Here is a 23,125-nt window from a genome sequence, read left to right as displayed (position 1 = left end):
CAACACCGAACCAAATCTGGCGCGACTGACTTATTTAATTACCACCACAGTGCCCGGCCCTCCATGAATGAACATACGAAGGTTAAGAGTCAAGACAGCAAGAAGGAATTATAGCTGTTTCCAGGAATTATAGCATTTATCCATTTTGTCGTCCCGGGATTCCTATTAGAGATTCCACGCTGCATCTTCCATCACTACTCAAACTCGTCCGGAACAAATTGCTTCGATCTGTCTCGTAGAAAGAGAATGGAATTCCATATTGCTTTATTTGTCGGTCTGCTATTGTTTGTCTCTGTAACGACGGCAGACGCAGCGCCGCCAGCGCACTTCGTTTTCGGAGACTCGTTGTTGGATAGTGGAAACAATAATTATCTTGAGTCGTTTGCTCGAGCAGACTGTTATCCCTACGGAATTGATTATCCCGCCAATCTAGCAACTGGGCGTTTCTCCAATGGATTAAATATTGCGGATTTCATCGGTCAGTCTTTAGAATTTAAAACAGTTTTTTTATCATTTTCAATGAATAATACATTTTTATTTAGATTAGAATCTAGAGAGTAGAATATGTATGGTTGACCTATTTTTTTCTAGAAATATTTAATTATGAATTTAGTGAGATTAAAACTCCATGCAAACCTCAATAAACACCTCATAAATTATTTAAAAAAACGGAATACAATCCACATTAAAATATTTCATAAATTATTTAAAAAAAACGAAAGACAATCCACATTAAAATTTTTTTTTTTTTCATTTTTAAAAGGGAACAATAATATTACATATTGGAATATAAATTATGATTAGAAAGTGACCATATTTCAAATTTCCACATTACACGATGTAATTTAATATTTGATTTCTAAAAGTGTTTAATTTATATCATCTATAATTTGAGAGCTTTAAATTATTATTAAATTGGTCAGATTCAACTAAATATAAATAAAATTTAAAATTTTATTAATTATAAAAATACCAATACCAATAAAAATAATTAATTATATTACTTAATAAAATAATTTTATATTTTATATAAAATAATTAAATCAATCTATTAATAAATTAATTTTATATTTTATATACAATAATTAAATCCATCTATAAACAAAGTGACAATGACATTAACAAATTTCACGAGGAGAATTGACTTTATGTGTATTTCATTCGTGTTTGCATTTTGGTTGGGCTAGGTTTGTTGTGTTATTTGAGCAATTTTAGAAGTGTTTTTTTATTTTTTTCCTTTTCTTTTTACTATGAGGGTGTATAGAATTTTTTGGTTGCATGAAATGCACCCTATGAGCTTCTATTTTTGTGAGTTTGGTTTGTTGTGTCATTTGAGAAATTCTAGAAGTGTTTTTTTTCTTTTCTTTGTACTATCATGTTGTTGAGAATTATTTTCTTGCATGAAATGCACCATATGAATCTTGGTTGCTTAAGAGATTTTGCTTATTGAAAACTGGGCGAAGTTCCAAGAGCTTGTGATGTAACAATTTGTTGCCCCAGTTGAGCAGCCAACTAGCTTTATAACATCAATAGAGATGAAACCAATCACACCACCAAAACATTGTCCTAGTTTTGGGCGTTGTGAATCTGTCGATGTTCAAGGAACATTAGGGATAATATCATAAAAAGTACCTAACTCTGAATAAATCAAGTCAATATGTTGGGCATATATGATGGCTTGCTCCTCGGGAATTGCCTCGGTCATGGTGACATCCTTGGAAATCTAGGGTAGCAAGGATTGGGTGAACCAATCTTTAGGAAATTGGTTTGGAATATTGGTCCTAATCAATTTCTTATGTCTCCACTCATGAATATGGTCAAAGATGTCAGTAGAGGTGTCCTGCTTGAAGGTACACAAGAGATAAGTTCCAATCTCTTACTACAAAGGTAACTAGAAGTGGTTCAAGAATGTTTCCACCAAGGAAGAATAATCATGGTAACATGTCGTATTGAGTTCGATGTACCATTTGGTGGCATCATTGGTTAGGGTTCCTTGGAAGAGTCACAACTAAATACTATCGTCCAACAAAGAGTTTGAGGGAATGCCATAAATAGTATGTGGTGATATGGGTGGTCAAGTTCTCTCTTGGCTTTCCATAATATTTTGGCATATTAAAAGGGATCTTAAGAGGCATTAGAGGCCATTGAGGGTCACATTATACAAGGTCACTAGTTAGTTTATATATATTTAGAAAATCAAGTGTTGATCAAAAATGAAGTTGTTGTTCATTGAAAGGGTTTGTGTAATGGCCCTCAAGAAAATTCCATGTAAAAGTATATAAATAGCACAGATGATGGGACACATATTCCAAGATGAATGTTGGGCAAAACATCCTAGTGGGTGTTGATTCGGTTTATTATGGCTAAGGAATTAGCAAAGGCAATGGAAAAGGCTTTGGAAAGGAATGAGGCATTTACTGGAATTTTATTTATGAAAATAATGGAAATTAGGAGAAAAGGAAGGTGAAAGGTCACAGGTTGCATTTGAGGAGGAAATTGAAGGAAAATAATGGAAAATGAAGAAAATAGAGGCCTCATTCATAAAATGGCTTTTGAGAATCAATTGGCAGGCTCTTGGCTCAAGTTTAGTCAGTGTTAAGCTCTTAGTCAGTGTAAGATCTTAGCTCAGACTAGGTCAGTTCAATTTTGGAGCTCTCTCATTATCCTATCTCTTTCTCATACTCTTGGAAAATTAGAGTTTTATTGCAGCAATCTTGGAGGGTGTGGCATATTTGGATTCTTGGAGCAAGAAGGAAAAGGAAGAGAAAGAAAGCGCAAGAGGGCATCGAGATCAGAAGCTATATCAGATTTTCTTGCAGGTACTGAGTTGAATGTATGTTTCCTTCACTGGTTTTTTCATTAATGGCATATGCATGTGGATTTTTAGTTGTGATCTATCATTGACATTGAGGATGGCCAGGATTGACAATGGATTGCATAGTCTTTCCATTTCCTGGATAGCCATCATGATTGTGGGTTTACTTTCATTGTTTGCTTTTGGTTGGTTCTCATGTTTCCTTAGCTTGGGTTGAGTTACTAGTCCTGGAGCCCTCATTGGACAAATGCTTTGGAAGCCCTATAACAACTTGGGTTGAGTTACTAGTCCTGGAAGCTTTGGTTGGACAAATTCTTTGGAAGCCCTTAGTGGGTTGAGTTACTAGTCCTGGAAGACCTAGTTGGACAAACGCTTTGGAAGCCTTGTATAAGATGTGGGTTGAGTTACTGGTCCTGGAAGCCTTCGTCGAAAAAAAGCTCTAGAAGTCGTGGAAGGCTTGGATGGAGACCAATCTAATGATAGTTTTGGTGATGTTCGACTGGGTGGTGGGATCATTATTTGATGGGTTGAGACGGATGGCCTCTGGAAGCCCTAGATGAGTTTTGATTGATGTTTTCTATGAGATCCCATATTCATGTGTTGAATATGGCACGAGGGTGAATGACTGCAGAGAGAATTGGATTAGCCATTCTGCGGTCTGGTAGAACGAGGAAGTCCCATCCCAGGTTTGGATTTTGCATCATTAATGAAAGGTTATTTCTCCTGGTATTTCTATGAGTATTATGATGGATTATATGTGGTGTATATGGCTATGATTTCATTGATATTTATGTCCCTAGTTGGTTATGTATATGTTTTATGACAGAAGCTATGTATGTCTCTCACCATGTTTTTACTTGTAAATGAATAAAAATGTATCTATGACCTAATGGATGGAATGGTATTTAAAGTGACAAAAAAATGCTTCATGGTGAATCTCAGATAAGTATGAGACCCCTATGCTCATATCTTTTATTTGCACCTATAGGTCGCATATTTACTAGGTGTTTAACAAAATGTCTATGGTTAGGCTTGATTAGGGGAAGCCCTTGATCAAGTTTTTTGTTAGAGGCTTTGCCTTGGTCTCATTTATTATCTTGGAAAGTTTCATCCATGTTCTAGGCACTGGTTTGGAGACTAGCCCTGAAAAGTGGCTTAAATCTCACATTCTGTGGCACAGAACTGGTTGAAAATAATGTACTCTCTCTCTTGCAGGCATTGTGGGAGTGCCTATGGGGTTCTAGTCACATGAATGCCTTGTAATGGGAGTGACTTTGGGTTTAGTTCATTGAAATGCTAGGTTAACTCAGGGGTTGGGCACTTGGAGTGGTGGATTAGCTCCTGGGGTACTAAAGCACTAGAGGGAGGTCTGCAAGGTATTTTTTTGTTGACTCCATTTTCTTAAGGTTACCTAGGAAGTTGAGTCTTATCATAATGGTCTCACATTGCATGTTTACCCGGGTTGGCCAGTTTCTTTGGTAGATGTGGGATGAGGGTGTTACAAAGTGGTATCAAAGCGGGTTACACTCTCTTTGGGTCATATCTAATACCACATAGTGGTATCAGAGTGGGGTGCACTCTCTTTGGGTCATATCGGATACCACAGATTGCTATCAAAGCATGGTTGCACCCTCCTTGGGTGAATGTGTTGGTCATGCATGCGTGTGAGTTGCATGTGTGTCTCTTACACTTGCATTCCATGTGCTTGTTGCATTTAACCATGTTGATCATGATTGTAGTAAGGTTGTCATGAGGAACTAGATGTTGATTTTGTTGAATGCATCGTCATGAGTATATAACGAGTTACATGTTGCTATACGTTTCTTGATTACATCCTTGTATGTTAGGTTTCATTCTTGTATATTTGATTACATGTATTAGTCTTGTAGGTTGGTTATAAGAATTGATCGCTTATGCTCAACTACATGCGTTCATGCATGTGTATTTGATCAGGCACTGTTTATGCATGTTGATAGTTGCACGTGGCAATGTTTACAATGGAGTAATGGTTGTTGTCATGCACGATGTCATGGTTTGTATATTTGATATGGTCATGCATTGATGACTAGACTCTAGCTAGAATGATGTGTATATGGTTTGGTACTCATGAATTATATGTCTATATGCAGTTGTCATACATGTATGGTCTTGGTTATAATTATGCCTGAATAGTAGGTCAAACATGCCTTGTGAAGTCATGGTGTGCAATTTAGGTCATCAGGGTGATATTGGTATGTTATGATGCCAATGTGTTGGCTGAGATAGAACAAAAGATGCAGATCATTATAATGAGGTTGCAACATTAGAATTTGGGGTAAGAGTGGAGCGCCATACAAATATTGTATGTTGGCATGTAGGTATGTAAGTTAAGGATTATTATATGCATTATGTTTATGTACATGTATTTTCATGTTATGATTACATTCATGATAGATGTTAGGTTGTTAGTGTAGTTATATACACATGTGTCAGATAGTCAAGAATGATAGTATCTTGTAGTTGTATGCATTGTTATTGTTTTCTTATATTAGATAACTTGATGATTAGGCTATTTGTTGTTGATGAGCATGATATATGGCTTATTATTGTTATATGTTATTAACTTGATTATTAGGGTTATTTCATTGAGATCTTGATGTTGTAATTTGGATTGGTCATACGCGTGATGGGTATGTTCATTGCATTCAAGATCTTGATGTTATATGTATTGTTTTAACCTAGTTTGACCTATGCAGATGGTTATGGTTGGGTTATTCAGGTATGAGCTGACATATTTGTGGTATGGTGTCATACTAGTCTAGACTGATCATACATATGCCATTGCTATGCATGACCGACAAATGCTTATGAGCTTATGATGTGAACATCTTAGTTAGTTATTGTTATGGATATCATGATTTATGTTTTAGTGGATATGTTGTGAAGTTGTCTCATGCTAAACTAGATTGATTGTGCAGACAAGATAGTCTCCCTAGAAATACACTAAGGTATGAGTTTTCTTATGCAGTATATTGGGTGCTTCATTGTTGATGATGTCATCTATTTGGTGTTTAAGTGTCCCATTCCTATTATGTCATCCAGTTGATTTATCTGACATGGTGTGTTCATGACTTGCTTGAATGTTTGGTTAATTGCATAATATGGGTATGACTCTATAGGGTTGCATGAAGAAATGATATTGTTTTAAGATGATTGTACTAATACATATGTGTTGAAACAATTGATATGTACTTGAGTATAGTAGGTGACAATTGTAGCATTATGTCTAATGACTATGAGTTGACTATGGATTATGACATGATTATTTGTAAATGTTGATTTAAAATTGATAGATATGATTGTCTTGATATTTGGAACATGTGATTGACATGGGTAAACAATTGCATGAAACATGCATGGTATTAACATGAGAAGGTAATAGTTGATGTGTTTATATAACTAACAGTTAGGTGATGTGGCAACACATAATAAGACTATATTGCAACAAGGTAAAAAGGGTAAAAGAAAGGAATTGGGAAAGAATTCCTTTGGCTATGTTTGGAAACCCTAATTCCAAACGAATGAGTTCTTTGCATATAGGAAGTCTTCTTAACCCTAATTTGTATGAAATTATGTGGATATGTGCTATATTCATGAATATGTACTTGACAGTATATTAGCTAGTTTCTAGTTACAGGTGGAGGGAAATAGAGTCCCTTGAGAGATGGCTTGGATATGTTCGGTTGCAAGCAACGTGCTTGGTGAAATAAGGTAAGATAAATAGTATACTATGATATTTATTTATGCACTGAAAGTTATATGTTTATGGTAGTATAATCCAGGGGATTGCATGGCAAGATAATTCCATGAAATATTGAAGAAGGCTTAGGTTGAGCTTTCCTTGGGAACCATGGGGATTGATTCATGGTGTTTGTGGTCAGACTTGTGCTTTTGGCCTTTCGTGAATTTTTGTGCTTGATTTGCAGTTTTGGTTATGTCTAGTGCAAGGCATTTCCACTTTGTTTATGGCGTCATTTTGTTATTGATTTTCATGGTTTTCTTCTTGTTTGCGTTTTTTCTTGTATTTTATATTTTGAGTGTATTTGGAATTAGTTGAGAAAGAGGAAAGTTAGTGGAGCTTGGGAAGAGTTGTATGGTACTCAACAGGTAATGTAAGACACAAATGAAGCTCGATGCATGAGTAAGCACAATGGAAGGTAATACTATGACAATCAGTTTGATTGGTTGGGTCCATTGTAGTAAATGGACAATGGTAGTACAATCATGAGAAAGGTAACTAGAAAAGATAAAGTAAATTGATCTGAGGTGTCAGATGCCTTGGCTATGTTGGGAACGATTTTTCTCAATGTTGTGCATGAATAAAGGAATTTCTCTTAACCTTGACCTTGATATCTAGTAATTATGTTATGATCATGATTATGTTGATGTTTATACATGTAGGTGTGTATGTATGTGATGTCTGATAGGGTTGTCATGGATCATGATTATTAACACTGACATTTATATGTATATATATGTGTGTGTGTGTATCGTTGTTTGATAGGACCATGATTGTTTTATGCTAATGTTTGTTTACATGTATCTATGTATCTATGTATCTATGTCACTGTCTGATAAGGTCATCAGGAATTGTTCATGTGAAGGAATGATTGCTTATGTAGGTGAATTACATGAAGAGGTTACCGGTTTCTGAGGAATCAAATGGGAAGAGGAGTCTTGATAAATATATAAGGTTAGTATCATGTGGTTATGAGTTGATATTATGTTATTATATTATGTTTGTGTTATGGACAGGTTATACCTAGGGATACATCAATTAAATGAAAGCAGTGTGGTATGTAGCATGCCAGGACAAGCACATATAAGATAGTGGAAGAAATGTTGCTTGGTAAAGAAAGTGTGGGTTCAGATGTATGATACTATTGTTCTACATATGTTGTATATGTTGTACATGTTACATAAGTGATGTTGTGCACATGCAGTATTGTGTATATGTAGTGTGCGTACATGTTTTTTATGCAATGTTATGTAAAGGGTGTTAGTACAGATAGTGTTGTATGAATGTTGCATATTCAGTGTTGGGTATAGAAGGTGTTATGTACATGTTGGATATACAATGTTGTGTATAGATGATGCTATGTACATGTTGGATATGTAGTGGTTTATACAAGTGGTGTTGTGTGCATGTTATGCATATGATGCTATGTACATATGGTGTTGTGTGCATGATTGTACAAGTGGTGTTCAGCATCTGGTGCCAGTACATGTTGTACATAGGGTGTTGTGTGCATATGGTTTTGTGTACAAGTCATGCATGTGAACATGTGCTTGTGGTATTGTGTACATGCGATATTATGTACACATTGTATATGTGATGTAGTGTACATGTCGCATTGTGTACACGCTTTGCAGATGGTGTCGTATACATGTGATGTTGTGCATATGTCGTGCAAGTGGCACGGTGTACATGTGGTACTATGTACATGTTGTACATATGGTGCTGCTGTACATGTGGTATTGTGTGCATGTCATACATGTTGTGTTGTACATGTGGTACTATGTATGTGCATTCTATAGTTGGTATCGTGATATGTGTATTCATTGTACTGTACTTTGTGTGGGTACATGTATTGTGTGGTGTTGTACATCGGGTATAGATGTATGATTTGTGTTGTATATCGAGTGTATGTGTATGGAATTTTTTGGTGTCACACGTTGAGTGCAGATGTATGTATAATGATTTAAATTGTGTACATATACATGTTGTGTTGTGTTGTACACCTGATGTAGCAGTATGTATTGTGTTGTGTTGTACACTAGGTGTAGGTGTATGAGTTGTATGTCAGGCGTAGGTGCATGTATTGCATGGTCTTGTATGTATGTGGTGCACTTTATGTGTATGTGCACATGGTTGAGGAGAAGGCCCTGGGTGTTTGTCTGGCGTGACAACCAATTCGAAGTGTGTACGAAATAAGGACAAAGGTGGAAGCCAAGGATTGATTAAAGGATAAGTATTAGTATTTTACTCAGTTTTACTATGCATGTAGTTTATGATTTTGGTTTATGATGGTTACATGTGAGTTATGATTTTGATTTATGACAATTGCGATTTGAGCTAACCTGATGTGATATGTTTATACATGATGATTTGATTAAATATTCTAGTTTGACTTGTTGTGATAGGAAGTAAACAAGATTGCAAGCGTACCTTATTGACAAGCCCCCAATGAGGTATGATTTGAAGTTATTTCAATTTATTTTGAATCTAATGGAAATTATGTGCTTGGAACAATAATGCATGAGCATGCCTAGTTGGGTGGTTGAAATCGATTGCAAGAATTAGGAACATCAGAAAAAGAAATTGGAACATGTAGAAGTATGTTGGTAATGAACTTCGGGAGTAGGGCCATTGTGGGACATTGGTACCCATTAGTGTCCATCGATTTCTATGAACATGCTATGACTAGTATGATGGTTTTGAGGAAGGGATATGCCTTTTTTTGTATCTTCCTATGTGAGAAAGCCTTTCCAAGGGATGGACTACCTGAGATGAGGGTGTTAGTGGAACTTGGAAGGTGGGTGACTATAAGGAAGGGCTTAACCGGGTTTCCCGAGGGACTGTGTAGAAGAGAAGGGAAGACCGAGGATGGATTTTTTTTGGTCATTATCATTTCTAGATGGAATCAAATGCACATTGGGAGTGCACCCTAGAACAATGAGCCAATAGTCGTTCATTGAGAGGACAAGTGGCATGGACGTTGGACATTAGATGCAACTTTGACTTTGCAGTGGATTTTGGACTTCCTGGGAATGAGGTGAATCCTAGTATTACTTTAGGGTGGAGGTGTGAGCCTCTAGATTCCCTTGTTGATTGATATGGATACCACATCCTTTTATTTTTTGGCTAAGAAAATGTCCATATGTGTATATGTGTGTATTATTATAAATATTGTAGCGAGCATGATTTATAAATCTCCATAAACAGTATGGTTATTTGCCGGCTGAAGCAAATACATAAGTGTGTATATGTGGACTGTAAATATCATAATGAGATGTGTTATAAAGCTCCAGTAAATTGTATGTTTGTCATGTTTGAGAAAATGGTCATTGTAAATACTGCAACAATCTGTGTTATAAAGCTCCATGTGCAGTATGTTTTGTTTTTAGAAACCTTGTTGGTTATAGGTGTCATTGAACACCAAGGATGGTGTCCCCCCAAGGGGGAAGGTTTTGTAATAGCCCTGGTGAAAATTCCATGAAAAAAAATTATAAATACCACAGATGATGGGACACATATTCCAAGCTCAATGTTGGGAAAAAAATCCTAGTGGGTGTTGATTAAGTTTATTATGACTAACGAATTGGAAAAGGAAATGGCAAAGGCTTTAGAAAGGCATGAGGCATTTATTGGCATTTTATTTATGAAAACAATGGAAATTAGTTGAAAAGGAAGGTGACAGGTCACAGGTTGCATGTGAGGAGGAAATTGAAGGAAAATAATGGAAAATGAAGAAAATAGAGGCACCATTCATAAAAGGTTTTTGAGGATCAGTTGGCCAGCTCTTGGCTCAAGTTTAGTTAGTATTAATCTCTTACATGGTGTAAGCTCTTGGCTCAAATTTGGTCAGTTCAGTTTCGGAGCTCTCCCATTATTCTCTCTCTCTCATACTCTTGGAGACTTAGATTTTTTGGAGCAATCTTGGAGGGTGTGACATGCTTGGATTCTTGGAGCAAGAAGGCAAAGGAAGAGAAGGAAAATGCAAGAGGGCATCAAGATCAACATTTACATCAGATTTTCTTGTAGGTACTGAGTTGTATGTATGTTTCCTTCACTATTTTGGGCATTCATGGCATATGCATGTGGATTTTCAGTTGTAATCTACCATTGGCATGGAGGATGGTCGGCATTGATAGTGGATTGCCTAGCCTTTCCATTTTTTGGATAGCCATGGTGATTATGGGTTTACTTTCATTAATTGTTTTTGGTTGGTTCTCATGTTTCCTTAGCTTGGGTTCAGTTACTAGTCTTGGAAACCCTCGTTGGACAAATGCTCTAGAAGCCTTGTAACAGATTGGGTTGAGTTACTAGTCCTAGAAGCCTTGGTTCGAAAAGATGCTCTTGAAGCCCTTGGTAGGCTGAGTTACTAGTCCTGGAATCCATCGTTGGATAAATTCTCTTGAAGCCCAATATAATATATGGGTTGAGTTACTAGTCCTAGAAGCCTTGTTTGGACAAACCTTCTTGAAGCCTTGGAAGGCTTGGATGGAGATCAATTTAATGATGGTTTTGGTGATGTCCGATCAGGTGGTGGGATCACTATTTGATGAGTTGAGGTGGATGTCCTTTGGAAGCCCTAGATGAGTTTTGATTGATGTGTTTTGTGAGATCCCACATTCATGCTTGGAATATGGCATGGGGGTGAATGGCTAAAGAGAGTTTTGGCTCAGCCATTCTACGATTGGGTCGAATGTGTAAGTCCCATCCTGGGTTTGGATTTTGCATCATTAATGAAAGGTTATTTCTCTTGGTATTTCTGTGAGTATTATGATGGATTATGTAAGGACTCTGGACACCACATATCTCCACAATGGTATGATATTGTCCACTTTGGGCCTAAGCCCTCATCGATTTGTTTTTGGGCTTTACCCCAAAAGGCCTCATACCAATGGAGACATTTGTCCATCCGTATATACCCATGATCCTCCCCACTTCTAGTCAATGTGGGACTTTGGTCGTATACCCAACAATCCTCCCCTCGAACAAAGGACCATCGAGCCTCCCCTCAAACGATTATCCATCCGTCCACTCTCTACCAACCAGGATTCTCCGCTCCAATGCGTTGGAGGCACACGCCTTACATGGAACACCACCTGCCTCGAGAGCTTTCTCTAACCGAGCTCATCCACAGATCCCATTGTGATATTACCGAGGCCCACCACCTTCGTTCGGAATTCCGAGGATTCATCCACTTAGCTAACTTTGAACTTGGCTCCGATACCACTTGTAAGGACTCTGGACACCACATATCTCCACAATGGTATGATATTGTCCACTTTGGGCCTAAGCCCTCATGGATTTGTTTTTGGGCTTTACTCCAAAAGGCCTCATACCAATGGAGACATTTGTCCATCCTTATATACCCATGATCCTCCCCACTTCTAGTCAATGTGGGACTTTGGTCGTATACCCAATAGATTATATGTGGTGTATATTCTTATGACTTCATTGATATTTATGTCCCTATGATGTTGGTTATGTATATGTTATATGACATCAGCTATGTATGGCTCTCATCATGGTTTTAATCTTAAATGAATGAACATTGTATCTATGACCTAATGGATGGAATGGAAGTGAAAGTGAGAAGTAAACAATGCTTCATGGCGAATCTCAGATAAGTATAAGACCCACATGCTCAAATCTATTATTTACACCTGTAGGTTGCATATTTACTAAGTGTTTGACAAAATGTCTATCATGGTTAGGCTTGGTTAGGTCAAGTCCTTGATCAAGTTTTGTGTTAGAGGATTTTAATTGGCTTCATTTATTGTTTTGGAAGGTATCATCAATTTCTATGCATTGGTTTGGAGACTAGCCCTGAAAGTGGCTTAAATCTCATAGTCTCTGGCACAGAACTGGCTGAAAAGACTGCAGTCTCTCCCTTACAAGTATTGTGGGAGTGAATATATAGTTAAAGTCACATGCATTCCTTGTCATGGGAGAAAATTTGGGTTTAGTTCATTAAAATGCGAGGTTAACTCAGGGGTTGGGAACCTGGAGTGGTGGATTAGCTCCTAGGGGTCCTGAAGCACCCGAGGAAGGTGTGTAAGGTCTTGTTTTGTCAACTCCATTTCCTTAAGGTTGCATAGGAGGTTGAGTCTTATCATAGTGGCCTCTTGGCGCATGTTTTCTCCAGCTGGTCGGTCGCTTGGGTAGATGTGGGAGGAGGGTGTTACAATATAGAGGTTAAGATAAACCCCCAGATGGACTTTGCAATCTTCCCATAACATAGTTTCTTGATGGAGGATAATGACCAAAGGGATTGTTATGCCTAGAGTGTTGGACCCCTAGATTTCTTTTCATAGTGAAAATATGGTTGCCTCTAAGGGGATTGTCCCAAGGAAAAAGGAACTCCCAAAATCATGTCTACTAATAGGATTATGCATGGCACTAGAAGGATGGTATCCTAGTCCGAAAGCATCATCGTAAGTGGGAAGACTTGTAGGTAAAGTGGTATTAGTGGGGACATTTCCCCAAAATAAGTTAACTACTTGGAAGGAATTCACATGTCTATAGAAAGGAATTCATCCTAACTTAGAACTACCCCGAGGATTATATGTCCCTCTGAAATCATTACTGCCTTGAGATTGAATAGGAACAGAGGTATTCCTTCCCAGAATATTCGTTGAAGAAGTTTGTCATAGCTAGAGATTGTCATTGTAGGGGTAGACAAAATAGGTGGGAGCCACATGTTTCTTGTACATGGACTCTAGCTTTGCCTAATACAAAACAAAAATTTGATAAGATAGAGGGTAACAAATAGACTAGGGAAACTACTCGAGGTTGTAGAAGCAACTGGTGCTATGCTCCAAAGTGAGGGAAGAAGCATTGTAGAAATAAGAGGTGTGTACCTTGTCACATTGATCAATGGAAACAAGGACATCATGGATGAAATTCCATACATAGATTGTGATAAAGGTCCCTATCTCTCCTAAGATGTAAGCACCATTCTCACTGGACTTCTTATGAGAGAACAAGGAAAATGGTTGAGTGAACATACGCTCACTTGTATTACAATGGGGTAAGTAGAATTCATCAAAGGTGGGTTCATGCATGGTGGTGAAAATTCCTATACTACTTCAAATATGACCCAGTCTTCCTCTTCTAAAGCAAAGATAAATCTCTCGAGTTTAGCTTGACCTAAGCCCTTCGATGATCAAATTATCCTTCATCTCTATGGTGGTGGACCCTCCTATTTGAGAGGAAGGTTTCTAAATCATGAAGATAAATAGATAATTTGGTCAACAATGATGAATATATAAATTTTATTTAGTAATTAATTAATTAATTAATCAATTAAGACATTTCTATTTCCAACTGTGCTCGAACCAAAAGAAAACAAACTATAAAAATCCTGAAACATCAAGAGAATTCTAAGTAAAATAGGCTTCCTAAATAAAATAATAAGATAAAAGTAAAAACAATGAAATAAGAGTTATGAATTTTTTAAGAAAAAATAAAAATATTTTTTCTTAATGTATTTTTGACTTGTAACCTTACAAGTTTACTCAAATTTTAAGTGTGAGAATCCATTGGATGTGGAATCTAATAAATTTAAACACCTGCAATTTAACGAAAACTATAAGGATATAATTCTAGAATACATTTTAAAAAAAATCATCTTCTTTTCCTTTTAAAAACATTTACCCTTGTGCATTACATTATCATCTTGAATCCTAATGGTTCTTTTAAATTTGATTTTTTTAATACATTTTTCATTTTGAGGCCCATTTTTGAACTCTAAATTCCCCTAATAAATGCCACAAAAAAACCAATTATAAAGGTACATCCTGAAAGAAAATATGCTTGAGATGATGAAATCTCCAAGGACATTAGACCAACAAAGGACTGAGAAGTAGTTACCCCAACCTCCCTATACAAGCTTAATCGATAAAAGTAACCTAGATGGAGCTGAGCATCACTCCCCAAGAGCACTAATATGGTGATTGTTGTTTGTCTCAAGTATCATAGTTACTTTCCACCCACAATCACTTAGGTAAGAACTCTAAAATATAGGCTACTAATATTATCACCACAAAACCAAACAACCAATGGGACACATGTGATTGGAACCATATGTATAGATAGGGTAACTAACCCTAAAAATTCGAAAGAGATTGCTTAAAGTGAGTTGTACAAACCTCAAAGAGATCCCTATTAAGAAGCATAATATATCAAACACTAATATTAAGGGAGTGGGGTGTCACTCCACAAGTTCATGATGTTACCACATGCTTGACTCCTTGTGAGAGGATATTTCTAGCAAACATTATATGTGATAGTGGATTTACAATCTTTAGCGAAAATAGTTTTAGTTTTGCAACCTTGAAGAGTGTCCTTTCCAAACCTATTTTAGGCTCTATACCCCGAAGCTATTGTTGGCATGCTATAATGAAAATGTATAGATTTATTTTATTAGTGTTTTATTTGACGATTTTTTATTACTAAAGGGTATGGAGAGAAACTGACATGGTGTTCAAGAGACTCAGAATCAATCTGATATGCAATCTATATGAAAAATGAAAACACTTTTTCAATTTGATGAAATCTAGTTAGAGGAAGGGTACACAATTCTTTATTTTCCCAAGTGATAAAAAAGAACCTCACAACCTCTCTCAGTAATCACTTCATATGCTCAAAATTTTCACAAAAAATCAATTCAAAAATAAATTCAATCACTCTAAGATGAAAATGCAATATCACCAAAAAAAATCACTAAAAACCATCAAATTATGGCCTTGAAAGGAACAGGTGTGAACTATGGTCTATCAAATGAGACAAATATCATGTTCACACAAAATTCAAAGAAACTTTGGATCTATAACTCAATCTATGTAGCTAGCAAACTAATCCTACAATATTTTATGAAGGGAAAATAAATCTAAATCCTAGCAAGGGAGAAAGACCTAATGCACCATAAAACTTGGTTTTATTTTTAACTCTTTAGATCAGAAATGACACAAATACTAACTAGGTAGATCAAACTGGGCTCACAATGTCAAAAAAACAATCAAAATATCAATCATTAAATAAGGAAAGTATGACACAAACTAAGGAAAAGTGCCAGATGAAATAAAATGTCTTAGGAAAAAAGGGTTTTGGATCAAATATCAAGAAGATATAATCCTTCCATAGTCAAGTAAAAAAAAAGCAAGCTGAAACTATAAGAAAGCAGATAATATCTCAGTTAGAAAGGCCTCCAATTGTCACCATCACAAAATGTAGTTTTTCATTTTTCTTATTTATAACATGAAATGATCCAAGTGGATGTGGAAAGCCTCAAAAGTAAAAGTATTTGGATTTCATCAAAACCAAGACCAAGTCATAGATCTCGACGAGATATTTCCAATGACATAAACATCGCCGCAATCCGAGTTCGTATGAGAAAGTTATTAAATTTTGAAGATTGTACCAAACAAAAAAAAAATCAAAGTCAACTTCTACCACATGGTAGGTGATATAGATGACATGTGGCAACAAAGTCAGCAGGCCTAGTGGGACCCATATAGGCAATGTGGGAGCCCTATGAGTAAGCCAAGTGGACCCATAAGCAAGTGATGTGGTAGAACCACAAGTTGACACATGACAAGTAGCTGACAAAGGTGGAATATGATGTGCACCAATGAGAGCCTACCACATGGCCCAATCACATGGTGACACATGGCACATCAAATTAGGCCCAAGTGGCCTTGGCATGGTGAAACCTCCAATTTTCTCTTATCATAATGGTTTGGGGAGTCATTACAATATGGAAATATGTTTACCATATATTATATCATTTGAAAAATATACTAAAACCAAAATTGGGCTTTAAAACCATATTAAAGAAAAATTGTAATTCCATCGGTTTTGAACCCAAAACCTCCCCAACAAAAGGCAACTTAATATGACTATGCCAACCATTGTTCCAACCACACACTCTGTATTATTCACCCTCACACTTTTTTACAAAATTCCATTAAAATGGTTCAAAGGAAACCATGGAGAATACATGAGAGATGAGGGTGCAGGAAGGCCAGTGAAGGCATGAAGCTCAAGAAGATTCTAGGAATATTGTGAGAGCATATGTTAAGGAATATTCTAATGAAATATTCTATTTATATTCTCATTCTTGTGCAATATTGAAGATTCCTTCGAGCTAAATTTTGACACAGTTAGAATTATGTCATGTATATACTCAGATTGATCAAAATTTCATCAAGAGTCTAATGGCACAGTCAATTTCTTCATTTGAGTGGCATATTTTTCACCCCTGACCAGAGAAGAATCTTGTAAGGAATCTAAAAGATTCCCGGGGAGCCCAAATTTGACCGTGACAGAAAGGGGTAGTGTTTATACTCAAATTTCATAGTTTTTAGTGAGGAATTTGATGGTGCAAGAAGTTCCTTCATTCAAGTATCCGATTTTTAGGTTGTTCCCAGACTTGGAGGTGTAAGGTGTATTTTTACTATGTGTTCATATGATGACTTGAATTTGAGATCCATGTATGCCACTTTATACGAGGATCATTGTATGCCATTTTATGTGAGAGATTTTTATTTTGTCATGCTAAAGGAGATATTTTATGAGTGAAAGTTCTAATAGAAGAATGTCTCCTCAGAGAGACATCCCACTCTAATTAAAGGGGTTCATCCTTGTATTGACAAAGATTTCATCATGTACTCATCATATTCTTGCAAAAACTAATCAAGCGACCTCCCCACTCTTGACACTGGGCTTAGAGACATAATCAACATTGAAAAACTCCATTATCATATTGTTCAGTTACAATTGTGCATAATTATTGCTTCTTATTGGTACATTGTTTCATGCTGATGGTTTGTTGAAGAATTGTTCATAATATGCATTGCTCATGATTTCACTTGAAAATGTAAGCGTTCATAAAATGGCATGTATAATGGGGATTTTTGTTTGAAAGAACTCACAAAAATTTCCCGGATCAAGTGGTATTAGAGCGGTCTAACCTCTTTCCCAAGGGTTGTGAATTGAGCGTGCAATAAGAAGGAAATGGAGGAACACAAATATTTGTATGAGGCCTTCTACAGGATGACAAGCATGGTAGATATAATGTATGTAGATTATGAGTAGAAAATGGAAAAAGAGAAAAGAGAGAAAGAGAGAGAAAAGGACGATGCTCCATCTCCATCTTCTGGTGAATATTTTTCTTCTCCATATTCTTCTCATCATTTAAATGAAGAGAACAACAAAAGCCTTCAAGTAGAGAATGTTGAATTGAGGAGACTTCTACAAGAAACAGAATAGGAGAGGTAGATATTATAGCTTCAATTATGAGCCACAAAAGAAGCCTTGGAAAAGTTGAAGTGCAACGAAGGCTTAGTGGAGCCATCATCACTAGCTTTAGAATCAACAACTGAGGTAAAAAATGTTGATAATTCTTCAATTTCATTTTCACATGATGTTATTTCTGTTGGAAGCATTGAGGTACCCATTTGCAGAACCAACATCAAACACCTTACTAGGATGGGGTATAAAGGTGGAGGAATTAATGTTAATTTCAAAGGAATGATTCAGCCCTTGGAGGTTGTACAAAGGCCTCAATTTGCAGGATTGGGGTACATTGAAGGAGAATTTTTGAAGACATTAGAAGCTTCTAAGCCATTTCCAAAACCGATGTTGTAAGAACATCACAACCTTCCCATGATAGTGAGAATTGCAGAGGAAGAGCTAAGGAAATCTCTCATCACCCAACATGCACTAGAGACAACCAAGAAAGGTGTAAAACGTATCAATATTCTAATGTCCCTTTTGATTACAAGAAGATTGATAATGATGAACAAAATTTGTGGCATAGAAAAGCATGTAGATTTTGTGGCTTTTATAACTATGTTGTTGCCAAGTGTTGGAAAATAATGGCAGTAAGAAAGAGGATAGAAAGAACATGTGAAGGAAGAAGGACCAGTCAAGGAAGTTGATCAACAAAAGAAGTAGCTATTAGAAGAAGACCCATTAACCTGGTTGGGTAAGAAATTGGGATTTATATGTAGTTGAGCATGGCCACTGTTTGTAAATCACATGTTGCAAAATTATGTTAAAAGTGAAGTGTTTTCCATCACTTGTGAATAGAACCTGGTGATCTTTTTGTCCTTTTAGTTTATATCTGGGGTATGGTTTCTTTTATTATTCTAATGTAAGCTTGATCAAGGATTGTGTTATAAATTCGTGGCAAGTAAGTGGTTTCTTGGGTCATGATTGGTCTTATAAGAGAACATGTATATTTCAAATTGCACTTCAGTTTCACATATATTGCAGGTGTCAATTCATCACTTATGGCTTTAAAGTACAAAGGTGAAGGAGAAGGAAGTGTGGCATGTTAGGGCACTTATTAAGCAGAGGAGTGGGTATAGTAGATTGCAGATTGTGTTCATGATTTTGGAGGAAAAAAATCTCCTCAATGGGGATGAATGATCCACGTGGCTTTGGAAAGGCTCAAAAATCAAAGTCTTCATATTTTGTCAAAACTAGGACCATTTCCTAGGGATCAGTGATAGCTTTCCAATGACACAAATGTAGCCTCAATTTGAGTCCATTGAGATAGTTATTATAGTTTGAAGTTTGTACCAAATAATGAAAAAAGGAAAAATCAAATTCAACCCTCTTCCACGTGGAAGGTGACACAGATGAGATGTGGCTACAAGGTCAACAGGCCTAGTGGGACCCGCAAAGAGAATGTGGCAGCCTTGTCAAAACACTAGGTGGAACCATATGCAAGTTATGTGGCAGCACCATAAGTTGACATATGGGAAGTAGGTGACAGAAGTGGCATACGTTTTGGACTAATGAGAGCCTGCCACATGGCTCAATCACATGGTGTCATATTACACCTCAAATTAGGTGCAAGTGGCCTTGACATGGTGGAACCTCCAATTTTATCTTATCTTAATGGTTCTTGGAGTCATTACAATATGGATATACATTTACCATATATTATATGGTTTGAAAAATATATTAAAACCAAAATTGGGCTTTAAAACCATACTAAAGAAAAATTGGGAGTCCATGGATTTTGAACCCAAAACCTCCCCAAAAACAAGTAACTTCACATGACTATTCCAACCATTGTTCCAACCAAACACTTTTATCTTCCACACTTAGACTTTATTATAAAATTACATTCAAATAGTTCATAGGAAACTATGAAGAATATATGAGAGACGAGGACGAAGGAAGGTCAATGAAGACATGAATCTCAAGAAGATTCTAGGAATAATGTCAAAGCATATGTTAGGGAATATTCCAATGGGATATATTGATTACATTCTCATTGTCATGGAATCTTAAAGATTCCTTGGAGCTAAATTTTGACAGATTCAAAATTATGTCAAGTATTGATGCAGGAGCATTCAGCTCAGAAATATCATTGTATTTTAGTAGACATAGGGGGTCTTGTGTTTTAAGGAAGTTGGTTTCCTGAGTATTAAATTAATGTAATTATTAAGGTTTTTAAGTAATTTTATGAGAGATATTAAGAATAGGAATTAATTAGATATTGTGAGGAATATTGTAAATGTTCTCGAATGTAGGAGAACATGAGTGATGATGAGTGATTAGTGAGGATTGAGAGATTTTGAAATATTGTAAATCTTAGATTAGGAATTGGTTTCATGATTTTGGGGATTAAAGAGAATCCTTAGGATTTAGTTGAGTTGTTGAGATCCCCAAGGGATCATTGAAAGATTTTAGGACTTGATGAGCAGATTAAGGATCTGAACTGAAATGGGTTACAGAACCTTTTGTATAAATGTAAGCCTAAAAGGCATAGAGAGAGTTAGTTAGTTAGAGAGTTAGGAATTAGAGGAGTTTGATTGTAAGCCTACAGGCAGATAGGGAAATAGAGGCCACTGATATTGGAAATCAGGCCCAAGAGAAGAAACTATGTAAATTCTTGCTTACGAATATAGAAATTCGATTTCAAACCTGTGTAGAGTACATATGTGATTAAATTGTAATTATTTATAAATGAAGTGTTTTTGCATAAGATATGTGTGTGCAAACGAAATCAAGAAGGACAGAGCACCGAGACAGTGCACATAGAAAATTGGAGCTTAAACAGTTGCACTGATGGACTGTAATTAAGCTCAGGAAGGAGTCAAATAGAAGATCAACGATGTAGAAAGTATCAAACAACAAAGCATGGAAACCATCAGATCAGCCAAATCGATGGATAACAACGACAGAAGAGGAATGGCAGAGAGTAAACTACGTGTTAGCATTAAGGGTTAACACTGAGATTAAGTGCTAAACCTTTGGTTAAGCATCTTCCTTAAAGGTTTTGATTTGAGCACGTGGGAAGTTTTCCAAAGGCAGAAGTGGTATCTTGCGCGGCCTAAAGGCTGTAAGTGGTATTTCAAAATTCTACGTGATAAAACATGGAGGCGCCACGTAGCACAACAAAACAACTTTTCTCGCGTGCTTCCAAAATTTTATCAATCGTGCTAGTTGGAGCGCGAGATTGTGCGATATCTGTTGGATCAAGCAGGATTGATCTATGGTGGAGATTTGGCCGCACAAAAGTTGAGCAGGTGACACAACAGTCGTTGGATCGGATGGAGCAGATCAACGGTAGAGATCGTCCGGGTTAGTTGATGAGCGGACGACGCGATAGCCGTTGGATCTGAAGGAAGAAATCAATGGTGCATATTTGAAGCACATGTTGAGCATCGATAAATGTGTAAAGTCATGTGAATCAACAAAATGGTAAAGTAATGAAGGGTTAAATGGTTTATGTGTAATTTCTATTATATAAGAGTTATAATAGAAATAAAGCGGAACAAATATATTATGGTTAATATGCGTGGGTAATAATAATTAGCCAAAGATTATGGAAGAATTTTATAAGGTTTCGCTTGAAGGTTTATAAATGTTTAGACCTTGGATAGCTAAATCAAATGTTTCCGCTTAAGCGTTTAATTAAGAACATTAAACCTTGATTTAAGAGAGTTTTTCCTAAGTATGAGATGGAAATTCTTGGGACATGAATATGACATGCATTTGTATGCATACTATGGATATTTGTGGCTAAGGCTACATCATTTGGTATCAGAGCATGGTCAAAGCTCTTTTTAATTAAAGCAGAATTGTGTAGAATGCAAGTGTGATTGCGAAAGAAGGAGGAGATCAGGTTATTTGAATCTGATAGGTAGAAGGCATGACATAAGATGAGAGTAAGTGATACTCCTAAGAAGAGATTGCAGAAGCATAAAGAAAGCACAACGATGTTTGTTTTCTTGAGGAAAATGGAGATTCACTCGAATGTGAAGAGTGGATGGAGACTGCTTGTGAAATCATACAGGTATTGTTTTATTTAACTCTGGTTTGAGTTTTGTAGGTTAAAGACAAAGTAAAGATTGATAGAAGTAGATAGACAAGGAAAGTTGTATGTGTTCTAAAGAACAAAGTGAATGAAAGATTGGAAAAAAAGTGGCATTGAACCTGAAGAATCCGACTGAAGGTTGGACAGAGAGGACAAGAGTGTTCTCAGAAGGAAGCTGAGCAGAAGCATTTTAAAGTGGCCATAGAAATTTGGCAGCAACAAGCTTTTGAAAGCTTGGAATGATCTTTGTTTTAAATATCATTGATATGCAGGTAACAATAATTAGTGAAGCATCTCAGTAAGAAGATCATAGCCTGAAGAGCAGTGATGAAGGAAGTCGGTAAGGGTTTCTGAGAGAAAGTGGCCACAACCTAGTATTTCATTTGTGTTTGAAATACAAGAGGATAGTTGTGTTCTCAAAAGTGCATATGAGTTGTAGTCTAGAGAATGGAGTGCTCATATGATTCCAGAGGAGAGAACCAGAGAGATGCCAAAAGACTGAGCTCAGAAGAGAGAAGCTTAGTGAGGTATCATGCAGTAGGGAGGACTTGCTATTGCAGAAACTTGTGTAGCTCATAGTGAGTGGGTGAAGAACTCATAGAGATGGAGAAGAAGATGACTACTGATAGTCATTGTAGAGGTTCAGAGAAAAGCCACAAAGTGAAGAAAGAAGATTCCAAAGCAAATGGCATATGGAGACAGATGAATGATGAAGAATATGAGAGGGATAAGGCTGAGATATATTCCATCTTGAATACTGATGGAACTATTACAGAGGAATGAGAAAGACTAGAGGTGTGGTTTTCTTTTGAGAAGAAAGATAAGGTGGCATAAACTACAGAAGAGGAAAGAGAAAATGATGAATGCTCGACTAAAGGAAGAATTACTCAGAATAAATGAGTATTTGGAGGAAGACTTGAAGACTGAAGCTTCAAGTGAGGCCAAAAGGTCACATGATTTTAAATCTGATAATTTGTGTATGTTTGCAGGTGAAACATGTGAAAAAGGACAATTTTTTGATATTGTCGTAAAGGAGGAAGAAGACAAGCATAATCTAAATTTTGTTCTAAAAGAATATGAGATAGATAGATCTCATGTAAATTCCCATACACAGTTGGGATTTTTTTTTACTTTTAAGCATATTTCAAGGACTAAAAGAAGAGGAAGTTTGACTCATGATGATGGCCAAAAGCAAGAA

The 23,125-nt window shown here is 36.5% G+C and overlaps 1 pseudogene; it reads left to right on the top strand.

Moving 5' to 3' along the window:
• Nucleotides 1-246: 246 nt before the first annotated feature.
• The window catches only part of LOC149191207 (GDSL esterase/lipase LTL1-like), a 131,788-nt pseudogene continuing 108,909 nt past the window's right edge, over nucleotides 247-23,125 (top strand).

This window comes from Pinus tabuliformis, chromosome 3_1 (assembly GCF_031772625.1).
Source record: "Pinus tabuliformis cultivar Carrire ecotype Pingquan chromosome 3_1, CPIR1, whole genome shotgun sequence".
In the NCBI taxonomy this organism is placed as follows: domain Eukaryota; kingdom Viridiplantae; phylum Streptophyta; class Pinopsida; order Pinales; family Pinaceae; genus Pinus; species Pinus tabuliformis.
The sequence above is the reverse complement of the archived record's forward strand: the minus strand, read 5'-3'. Positions and strand labels throughout refer to the sequence as shown.